Raw genomic sequence first — 11,243 nt, forward strand, 5'->3', positions numbered from 1 at the left:
TTTCGCAGCCACCTTATCAATCAAAGGCTTGGTTATTAGTTAACTTTCTCCGCAATGGCTTATCATTTGGAGGCGGACCAAATGTTTACATGGAAAGGCTTTGAACTCACACGTAATGCCATCCAGGAGATCAACTAGAGGATATCAACTAGAGAAGAGGGATCACAAGCAATCGGGTAGACCACACATTTTTGAAGATTGGTTACCAGACTAGATGCGTGACCGAAAGGCCGATAAATTCTCAAGTGTTGCACTAAACTCCTGCGACGATGGGTTCAAAAAAAAAATTGGAACATCATCGGCATATTAGAGTCATCCTTGGCTTCATAGATCCGTGTTGAATTGGTTGTAGCATGCCGAGCTAGGTGGCTCTATCAAAGAGCCTTTGAAAGGGATCAATTGTCAGTTGTTAAGGTGACAAGAGATTGTCCAGACTTAAACTCCTCCCATGATCAAACCATTCACCTCTTGAACCATTAAAAAAAATACAGCGGAGGAACCTGTGTGCACAGGAGGACAAACACCCAAACTCGCCACAACGATCCGGTCTGCAACAGCCAGTGATTCAGATGGTTAGTTTGCATTGTGCAGCTAAAGTCAAGTAGAGTATTTCTTTTGTTTTCTCAAAATATAGCGGTAGCGTGTTTGCTGTAGCTTTTCTGCTGTGCTACAGCTGCAACAACTGAGAGGGAATCATAGCTCTTGCAGCAGCAGGTGCAGAAAGGGGCAAAGAAAAGAACGGCCCGGTGTGCCTCAACCGGAAGGAAACACGGACCACGCGCGAGAGAGACGGATCAAGAGAGGCACACCAGAGGTCCAGGTTGGTGGATGGCAGGCAAGTGAACATCAGGAGCCGTGCGTGACCATGTACACCCTACAGTGCTGTTATATATCAGGAGCAAGTGAACATCAGGAGCAAGTGAACATCGATCGCCCGCACGCGCGTGTCCGGCCAAAACCAACCCGGAGTGAACCTGTCAGGCGACCGGCCTGCCGGAGCACGTAAGCAGCGCCATAACTGAGGAAAGTGTTCCGGGTCGGGCAGATCGGCCATGGTAGAGATAGCTAGCTAGCGCGGCCCCGGATGGGCACGCCGACGGCGACGGGACTCGGGGCCGGGGAGAGGTTTTTACCATGGCTTGGCCCCTTGCCTAGAGCCATCGCCTCCATTCCATATATACATATTGCAAACTGGCAGCACGAGGGGCTCAGTGGTCACACCGACATGGACCGATCGGTGGCTGCTTGCCATGACCACTTCCACTGCTCCGATCCATCTGGGTCGCTCCAGCCTCCATCCCGAGCTCTAGCACAGTAGCAGGTAGCTAGGGCTCTTGCCCCAGGGGAAAGAAGGACCACGCACGAGGCTTGCTGCTTCGGTGTTTCAGGAGAAGAACGGCAACGAGTTATTGCTCTCCTTGTTCGTTGGATCTTCCTCGTTTCGCCTAACGGCCTAAGGGCATGCAAGCATGGAGTCCGGCCGATGAGAAGAGTGCGCTACGACGAAGCCCAGAGGTACGTAATGCTATGCAATGCCCTCTCCTTGCTTGCTTGCAATGCTAAAACAGTTTTACATTCCTTTTCGTGATGTACTCCTACATGCATGGATCTGGTTTCATGCATGGTTTGAACATGCATGGAAGGTTGTTGCAAGAATACCCATCTGGTGACTCGATGAGTCTGAACCGATCCGATTATTTTGTTTGGATCGAGACTCAGGCCTTGTTTAAATCCATGATATAAAGTTTTAGGGTGTTACATCGGATGTTGCATGGGGTGTTCGGATACTAATAAAAAAATAAATTATAGAATCCGTCGATAAACGGCGAGATAAATTTATTAAGACTAATTAATCCGTCATTAGCACATGTCTGGCTGCAGGTGCCTTGATGATTCAGGTATGGGGAAGGTAAAGAGAGGAGGGGCTGACGCCTGGTGGCGGCAATGGATGTGGACCTGTGGTGATCTAGTGGCCGGGAGAGAAGGGGTAGTGGCAGCTCCTGCAGTTAGTAGTAGTGAGCAGGCTGTTACATTTTTTTGATCCAATTGTGTTATCTGGCCATCCACGGCTTTGGTTTCTGTTTTTGACCTATCACCTGTGCTCCTGCGTGCAGAGTGCTGCTTGCTCCAGATGAAGTCGCCCACCTGGGATTTGGGACTTGAGCAGAAAGGAAAATTTCAGATCTAGTTATTGGTATATCAATATTTATGAGTATTGGAATTGATTGAATGTTATTTGTTTCGTCTTGCCTTTGACATTACTTCATTGCTGTAGTAATCGGTTAGAGTAGCACTTTCACAAAGTGATAGCAGATTTTGTTCAGTTAGCTAGATAAGTTACTCTGATGGCAGCACTATTATCTTAGAGGATACATAATGGAGTATTAAAGAATTGCTTCAGTCCTGTCAAGTCACAATCGAACCATGTATATATTTCTAAGTAGAACCGTAACTTATATGTGCTCTGTAGATTAACAAAATTTTTACTGGAATCAAGTTTTAATTTTTCCTTATGTCCTCTAGAGTATATATTGAGAATCACATGATGTGTTATGTAAATGCATGCAGGTGTGTTCCTGCTGCTCCTATTCTGCCTGTTCAACGTCATGTACTGATCAAGTCGGTTTCAGTTTGTCAGGTGAGCAGCGACAACAGTGATTTGCGCTGATATCTCATTTTGTTAAGTGCCCATTTCATGCTATACTAATTGGCTTTGTTTAATTTTTTGCCATCCTGCTTAGTTGCTTGAGCTATATCTGTAGTTCTCAGTAGCTTGTTTGCTACTAGAGATTTTTATTTGATCAAGTGTTACTCCGGTTCGTTTGGAGGAATCTGGAGTAATCTGGATGAATTTAGAGGAATCTTCGAGAGGAAAATACTGTTCCGGATGAAAAAAGAAGCGGATCAAGTCGGGTTTAAGGGCACGCGAACGGGGCCGTGTAGTTCTGTAGTTGTTGTTGAACATTTGGTCAATTTACGACTTATATTAATCCATAAATACGACTTAAACAATAGTAGCAGTACCACTAACCATACTGTAACAGCACCACTACTGCAGATAGTATTTAACAGTGCAGCAACCAAATACGCTAAAAACGCTAACAGAATAGCATATGAACAATAGCGCACAGTGGGATTAGATTTATACCCTAGGGTGGGACTGCCGGTACCCACGGACAGTGAACCACCATCTTCTCCGTCGTTGGTGTTGGTGTGGCCACCAGTCCTCCTCGTGTCCACCATGTTGCAGAGGAGGTTGCGCCGGGAGACTCCTGCAGGTGCGGTGTCGGAGCAGTGGCACGGGAAGCTCCTGCAGGTACGGTGTCGCAGCAGTAGCACGGGAAGCTCCTGCAGGTGCGGTGTCGGAGCAGTGGCACGGGAAGCTCCTGCAGGTGCGGCGTCGGAGCAGTAGAACGAGACTCTCCCGTCAGGAAGCAGAAGCCCCCGAACAGGAAACTACAGACGGGGCAACAGTCGCACCGGGAAACCGGCGCTCCCCAAAAACTTGATTCCCCACTTACCCGTGCAGGTACGCTTGACGGGGGAAGTTCCGGAGGCCTGCTACCGAAGCTCCCTGTGCGCGCAGGGAACTCCGGTCGGAGATGCAGACGAACAGCTCAGCGCTCAGATGTTGCGGAGAGGAGGAAGAGGAAGAATCGGGTCTCGCACCTCTGGAACAGGGGCGCCCTCCAAGTTCCGGAGGCCTGCTACCGAAGCTCCCTGTGCGCGCAGGGAACTCCGGTCGGAGATGCAGACGAACAGCTCAGCGCTCAGATGTTGCGGAGAGGAGGAAGAGGAAGAGTCGGGTCTCGCACCTCTGGAACAGGGGCGCCCTCCCCTCATTATAGCCGCGTAATTCCCATCTGTCCGTTAGGCCCTGTCGGGGGAATGAACCTGGACAGGGTGGTTGGGCGTTGGGAGTTGGCTACGGCGGCTAGGGTTTTGGTTGGGCCAAGCGACAAAACTAGGCCAAACCAAGCCAGCCCACGGCCCCGGCCCGGCCCGGCCCGTCGCGTCGCGCGCGCGCGCGCGCGGGCGGGCGGCTCGGCTCGGCGGCGACGGCGCGCGCGTGTGGCCTCCCGGTTCTCCCTCTCAACTTGTCTATGTGAGAGTCCTAAGACTCACTATTTAAGTTGATAACCTTTTTAGTGAATTTCCCATATGGTACTAATCACTTTTTCACTTAACAATAATTGTGGGCCTTTGAAGTTTATTTGATTAATTAGAATAAATAATGGGCCTGGCCCAAATTAATCTAACAATCCCCACCAAACTTCAGAAGTCCACAGTTAATGTCTTCAGGTCTGAGCTTGTTTGATATACCAGTGTTTCGATAGAGACTGTTAAGTTGAACATCCATCTAGAAAAGGAGTTTACACTCATTTACAACTGACCAATGGACTATGCCTTGAATTGACAGTTTTGTGCAAAGTGAGGCTCACTCGATTCCTTTACTGATACAAGGCTGCCTGTAGCATCTCCTCTGGTTGGAGCATATAAGTCATACTCTCGGCCTATTTATGAGTATCTAGAGATCACCCAAATCTCATAGATTGCGACTAGCAATTGAACTCAGATAGGTGTGTTCCTTTAAGATGCCCTGTAGGCCGACATCTTTGTTTCTCATTAAGCCACTCGGATCACATTGAGGTATTTACCAACCTGCCATACAGATAGGAAGAGAAGTGCATTACTCAAGAGATTGACCTTTATTAAAAAGGGTCTCTTCCCTCAGTCTACTCATAGCTTGTTTCACCATCCTAATTCACGGGATCTTCGATCACATAGGACAGGTTACCACCACGATAGAACTTCATGTGGGTCTCAGTCCCATCTCACTCGATGCACTATCTATCACATTACGCGATAGTCCCTTAGTAAATTGATCTGCCAGATTTTTAGACGTATGGACATAGTCCAATGCTATTACTCCGAAGTTTCTCAATTTTCTGACAGATTTTAACCGCCGCTTTACATGCCTAGTGGTCTTCATGTTGTCCTTTGAACTGTTTATCTTGATAATTACTGTTTGGTTATCACAGTTCATAGAAATTGCAGGCACAGGTTTTTCAACCACCGGCAAATCCATAAGGAGCTCACGGAGCCATTCAGCCTCAACAGTAGCGGTATCAAGTGCTGCAAGTTTTGTTTCCATTGTTGACCTTGTTAAGATGGTCTGCTTGCAAGACTTCCAGGAAACAGCGCCACCTCCAAGTGTGAATGTATATCCACTTGTGGCTTTTAACTCATCAGCATCAGATATCCAATTTGCATCACAATAGCCCTCGAGTACCTTCGGGTACCCCATATAGTGAATGCCAAAGCTCGACGTTCCCTTTAGATAGCGCAATATTCTTTCAAGAGCATGCCAATGATCATCTCCCGGATTTGAAACAAATCGGCTTAATTTGCTCACAGCAAATGAGATGTCAGGCCTCGTTGCACTAGCCAAGTACATTAGCGAGCCGATGATTTGGGAGTATCACAACTGATCCCTCATTATTCTTCGGTTCTTTCTCAGGATCACGCTTGGATCGTAGGGAGTGGACACGAGCTTGCAGTCACTATAACCAAAGCGACTCAGTATCTTTTCCACATAGTGAGTTTGTACAAGTGTTACCCCACCATTTTCTCCCCTTAGAAGCTTGATGTTTAGTATCACATCAGTCACTCCCAAATCCTTCATGTCAAAGCTCTTTGACAGAAAGTCCTTGACTTCCTCAATCACATTGAGGCTTGTCCCAAAGATTAGTATGTCATCCACATACAAGCAGAGGATTACTCCTTCTTCCCCACCATAGTGGTAGTACACACATTTGTCAGCTTCATTCGTAATAAAACCAGCAGATGTCATAGTTTTATCAAACTTTTCATGCCATTTGCTTAGGTGCTTGTTTTAGGCCATACAAAGACTTCAATAATTTACACACCTTTCCTTCTTGACCTTCTACTATGAAGCCATCAGGCTGATCCATGTAGATCTCCTCATCTAGCTCCCCATTTAGGAAAGTCGTCTTAACATCCATCTGATGAACGAAAAGACCATGAGACGCAGCCAGGGCAAGCAGTACTCGGATTGTGGTCAATCGGGCCACTGGTGAATAAGTATCAAAGAAGTCCTCGCCTTCTTTCTGGGTATAACCCTTAGCCACAAGCCTTGCCTTGTACTTTTCAATCGTACCATCAGGCCTAAGCTTTTTCTTGAACACCCATTTACATCCTACAGGCTTGCACCCATAAGGACGATCAACAATCTCCCAAGTTCCATTGGTCATAATTGAATCCATCTCACTTCGCACTGCTTCCTTCCAGTAGTCATCGTCGAGAGAGGAAAATGCCTCAGCAATGGTGCTTGGAGTGTCATCCACGAGGTATATAGTGAAATCATCACCAAAAGACTTTACAGTCCTCTGTCTCTTACTCTTTCGAGTAGTTCCACTATTATCCTCCTCTGGATTCTCAACACATGTTTGTTCAAGATGTTCTGTTGGCACCACGGGGGAATCAACAGGTTTTTGACTAGATGTGCTAGGTTCATTTTCTCTCATAGGAAATTCATTCTCAAAGAATGTAGCATCTCTGGACTCAATCACTGCACCAACACGCATGTCAAGTACTCCAGAGCTTACAACTAGGAATCTATAGCCGACGCTGTGTAAAGCGTAACCGAGGAACACATAATCTACAGTTTTTTGTCCAAGTTTGCGCTTTTTGACGATTGGCACATTCACCTTGGCCAAGCATCCCCAAGTGCGTAGGTATGAGAGAGTCAACCTTTTCTTTTCCCATTCCTCAAATGGTGTTACTTCTTTATTCTTTGTAGGAACTCTATTCAGGACATGACATGCCGTCAATATAGCCTCACCCCACCATTCGTTAGAAAGTCCCGCAGTGTCTAACATGGCGTTAACCAAATCAGTTAGAGTGCGATTCTTTCGTTCGGCAATCCCATTGGATTGGGGGGAGTATGGAGGCGTCCTCTCATGAATAATTCCATGTTCCTCGCAGAATGAATCAAACTCATGTGAAAAGTATTCTCCCCCATGGTCAGACCTCAACCGTTTGATTTTTCTTTCCAATTGGTTCTCTACTTCAGCTTTATAGATTTTAAAATAATGCATTGCTTCATCCTTTGTTTTTAGCAAGTACACATAGCAAAATCTAGTGCTATCATCAATAAGAGTCATGAAATATTTCTTTCCTCCTTTGGTCAATACACCATTCATCTCGCACAGATCAGAATGAATGAGATCTAGCGATGCCAAATTTCTCGCCTCTTTCACAGCCTTGTGAGGCTTGCGAGGTTGCTTCGCTTGAACACAAGCATGGCACTTAGACCCTTTGACTAGATCGATTTTAGGGATTAATTTTAAACTAGCTAAGCGCATCATACAACCAACATTGATGTGACAGAGTCGGGAATGCCAAACATTAGACTCATTATCATTTCTCACATGGTTCACAATTTTATCACAAGAATCCATCAAAGAGAAGCGGAACAAGCCTCCGCTTTCATAGCCTTTTCCAACAAAGGTTCCATACTTGGATACAACACATTTATTGGACTCAAATACAAGTCTAAAGCCATCTCTACATAATAGAGATCCACTAACGAGATTCTTCTTGATGGAGGGGACATGCTGCACGTTCTTTAGCTGCACGATCTTTCCCGAAGTAAACTTCAGATTGATCGTACCAACACCAAGTACAGCAGCATGCGTACCGTTTCCCATCAGCAAGGAGCAACCTCTTTGTTCCTGATAAGAAGAAAACAAAAAAACATCAGAACAAACATGAATGTTAGCACCCGTGTCAACCCACCACTTAGGCGAGAGACAGACTGAAAAAACTGTAGGTAGATGATTACCGTACCCAGATCCTCCAGATTCGCTAACAACCATGTTTGCGGACTTCTTCTGCTTGTCCTTGCGGTCTGGGCACTCTTTTGTCCAATGGTCAGATGCACCGTAGACAAAGCAAATGTCCTTTTCTTTTTCCTTGCCCTTCTTCTTAAAAGTTGCAGCTTTAGGCTTGACTGAAGGCCTGTTTTTCTTCTTCCTCTGTGCGGCATGAAAGTTCTTCTTTTGCACCAGATTGGCGCTAGAACTTTCCTCATGCGTTTTCTTGCCATGAGTGTCCTTTGCCCTAGCATTCTCCTCCACACCAAGAGTAGCAATGAGATTAGTCACACTGAACACTTGCCTCCTGTGCTTTAGAGTAGTGGCAAAGCTCGACCAAGTAGGTGGCAGCTTAGCGATGATACCGCCGGCCACAAACTTGTCAGGCAACTCACACTCATTGTTCTGGAGTTCCTTTGCCAGCATCTGTATCTCATGAGCCTGCTCTACTATAGATCGGTCATCGACCATCTTGTAGTCATAGAACTTCTCCATGATGTACAATTCAGTGCTAGCTCGGCAACACCGAACTTGGCCTCAAGTGCATCCCACATGTCCTTGCCAGTGTCCATATCTATGTACAATTGCACCATGGTTTCAGCTAATATGCTGATGAGACCCCCCTTGAACAAGTTATCTGCCTCATTGAACTTAATCTCCTCCTCGTGAGAGAAAGGAGGTTCAATGCGCTTTCCCTTGATCACGTGCTCACAACGCATACTAGTGAACCACAGCTTGGAGCGGACACGCCACACTTTATAGTTGGATCCATCATCTTTTAATGGTGGTGGTTTTAGTGACGCAGCAAAACTAGCAGCCGAAAATGACCTATCAAGTTTTTGGATTGTTGAACATTTGGTCAATTTATGACTTATATTAATCCATAAATACAACTTAAACAATAGTAGCAGTACCACTAACCATACTGTAATAGCACCACTACTGCAGATAGTATTTAACAGTGCAGCAACCAAATACGCTAAAAACGCTAACAGAATAGCATATGAACAATAGCGCACAGTGGGATTAGATTTATACCCTAGAGTGGGACTGCCGGTACCCGCGGACAGTGAACCACCATCTTCTCCGTTGTTGGTGTTGGTGCGGCCACCAGTCCTCCTCGTGTCCACCATGTTGCAGAGGAGGTCGCGCCGGGAGACTCCTGCAGGTGCGGTGTCGGAGCAGTGGCATGGGAAGCTCCTGCAGGTGCGGTGTCACAGCAGTAGCACGGGAAGCTCCTGCAGGTGCGGTGTCGGAGCAGTGGCACGAGAAGCTCCTGCAGGTACGGCGTCGGAGGAGTAGAACGAGACTCTCCCGTCAGGAAGCAGAAGCCCCCGAACAGGAAACTGCAGACGGGGCAGCAGTCGCACCGGGAAACCGGCGCTCCCCAAAAACTTGATTCCCCGCCTACCCGTGCAGGTACGCTTGACGGGGGAAGTTCCGGAGGCCTGCTACCGAAGCTCCCTGTGCGCGCAGGGAACTCCGGTCGGAGATGCAGACGAACAGCTCAGCGCTCAGATGTTGCGGAGAGGAGGAAGAGGAAGAGTCGGGTCTCGCACCTCTAGAACAGGGGCGCCCTTCCCTCATTATAGCCGCGCAATTCCCATCTGTCTGTTAGGCCCTGTCGGGGGAATGAACCTGGACAGGGTGGTTGGACGTTGGGAGTTGGCTGCGGCGGCTAGGGTTTTGGTTGGGCCAAGCGACAAAACCAGGCCACGGCCACGGCCACGGCCCGGCCCGGCGCGTCGCGCGCGTGGGCGGCTCGGCTCGACGGCGGCGCGCGCGTGTGGCCTCCCGATTCTCCCTCTCAACTTGTCTATGTGAGAGTCCTAAGACTCACTATTTAAGTTGATAACCTTTTTAATGAATTTTCCATATGGTACTAATCACTTTTCCACTTAACAATAATTATGGGCCTTTGAAGTTTATTTGATTAATTAGAATAAATAATGGGCCTGGCCCAAATTAATCTAACAGTTGTTTCTCAAGTGTGTATGGACTGATATGTTTAGTAGTTCTTCCTACTTGGAAGAAACAATAATGCTCAGTATGAGAAAGGCTTGCCCATATATACATGTAGATCTGTTCCTTTCATATGACAAGTCATACAGTTGTTTTTGTGTGATCATTTTCATGCCTTGGTTTGTTAATATTGGTTCCTTTCATATTGGATTTGACAGATTTTTTTGTTTAGGCTGTGTTTAGTTCGCGAAATTTAGGAATTTGGCTATTGTAGCATTTTCGTTTTTATTTGGCAATTAGTGTTCAATCATGGACTAAGGCCTGGTTTAGTTCTAAAAAATTTTCACCCTAAACTATCACATCGAATCTTGCGGCACATGCATGGAGTATTAAATATAGACGAAAAAAACTAATTACACAGTTTGGTTGGAAATCGCGAGACGAATATTTTAGGAAACTTTTTGGATGTGATGGCTACTGTAGCATTTTTTGGGAAACTTTTTGAAAACTAAACACAACCTTAGCATCTGTCAGTTTTTATTTGGTGAGTTGTCATCTCTTGATTGGTCAAAATCTGTCAACAGTTATCTAGATAGACCCATATTTAATACTCCATGCATGTGTTTAAATATTCGGAGCCTCTTTGGTAGGGCTCCTGTAGGGGCTTCAGCTCCGGCTCCTGCAGGAGCCGTGCTAAACGTCTGTTTTGGAAAGGGCTCCGCATGGGGAGCCGATCAAGAGCCGGAGCCATTTTTTGCCTGTGCAAGAGAAGCCTAAAAAACGAGCTTCGCGCGGCTCCTTGCTGTGGGTTTACGTCGTCTAGTGCGAAGGAGTCGTTTTGCTAAACGTTTTCTAGAACGGCTTTAGCTCCTCCAGAGGAGCTGCTCCTTCAGAGAAGTCAAAGCCGAAGCCATTTTCAGAGGAGCTAGAGCCTTGTCAAATAGGCCCTTGATATGATAGGATGTAAACTTTTAAGGGAGTAAAAGGCCTCACATTGTGAATCCTATCCTCAGAAAATTTAATACTACTGCAGCGCTGTTTCTGTTGGGACCAACAAACTCGTTCCATGCAGTCGTCACCCCGTCCAGACGCTGGGTCTAGATCACATCCACAGGCAGCACAGCACCCAGCCGCTGTGTCCGTGCCGTCCGTTGTTGGCCCGGGACGCGGGACGCGCGAAAACTCGGGACGCGCGACCCAACGGATCGTGTTTTCCTCGTGGATCCGGCAGGCAAGCAAGCCAAGGCAACCGGCCAGAGACCGCTGGCGCGCGGGGGTGGCGGGGACGGGCTGGATCGGAGCGGACGGCCGGACGCCGCCGCGTCCTACCAACTCGCACGCGCGAACCGCCGAGGCTGTTTCTGGTTGCTTTGCGTCTTTTCC

General features: G+C 47.2%; 1 long non-coding RNA gene across 1 annotated transcript; it reads left to right on the forward strand.

The window, feature by feature from the left end:
* The first annotated feature begins 1,901 nt into the window (after positions 1-1,901).
* LOC136475077 (uncharacterized) lies at positions 1,902-2,638 on the forward strand. The gene is made up of 3 exons (XR_010763087.1): positions 1,902-2,015; positions 2,115-2,194; positions 2,569-2,638. It is a non-coding gene; the product is annotated as an uncharacterized lncRNA (long non-coding RNA).
* Positions 2,639-11,243: the final 8,605 nt, after the last annotated feature.

The sequence above is a fragment of the Miscanthus floridulus genome, chromosome 8 (genome assembly GCF_019320115.1).
Source record: "Miscanthus floridulus cultivar M001 chromosome 8, ASM1932011v1, whole genome shotgun sequence".
In the NCBI taxonomy this organism is placed as follows: domain Eukaryota; kingdom Viridiplantae; phylum Streptophyta; class Magnoliopsida; order Poales; family Poaceae; genus Miscanthus; species Miscanthus floridulus.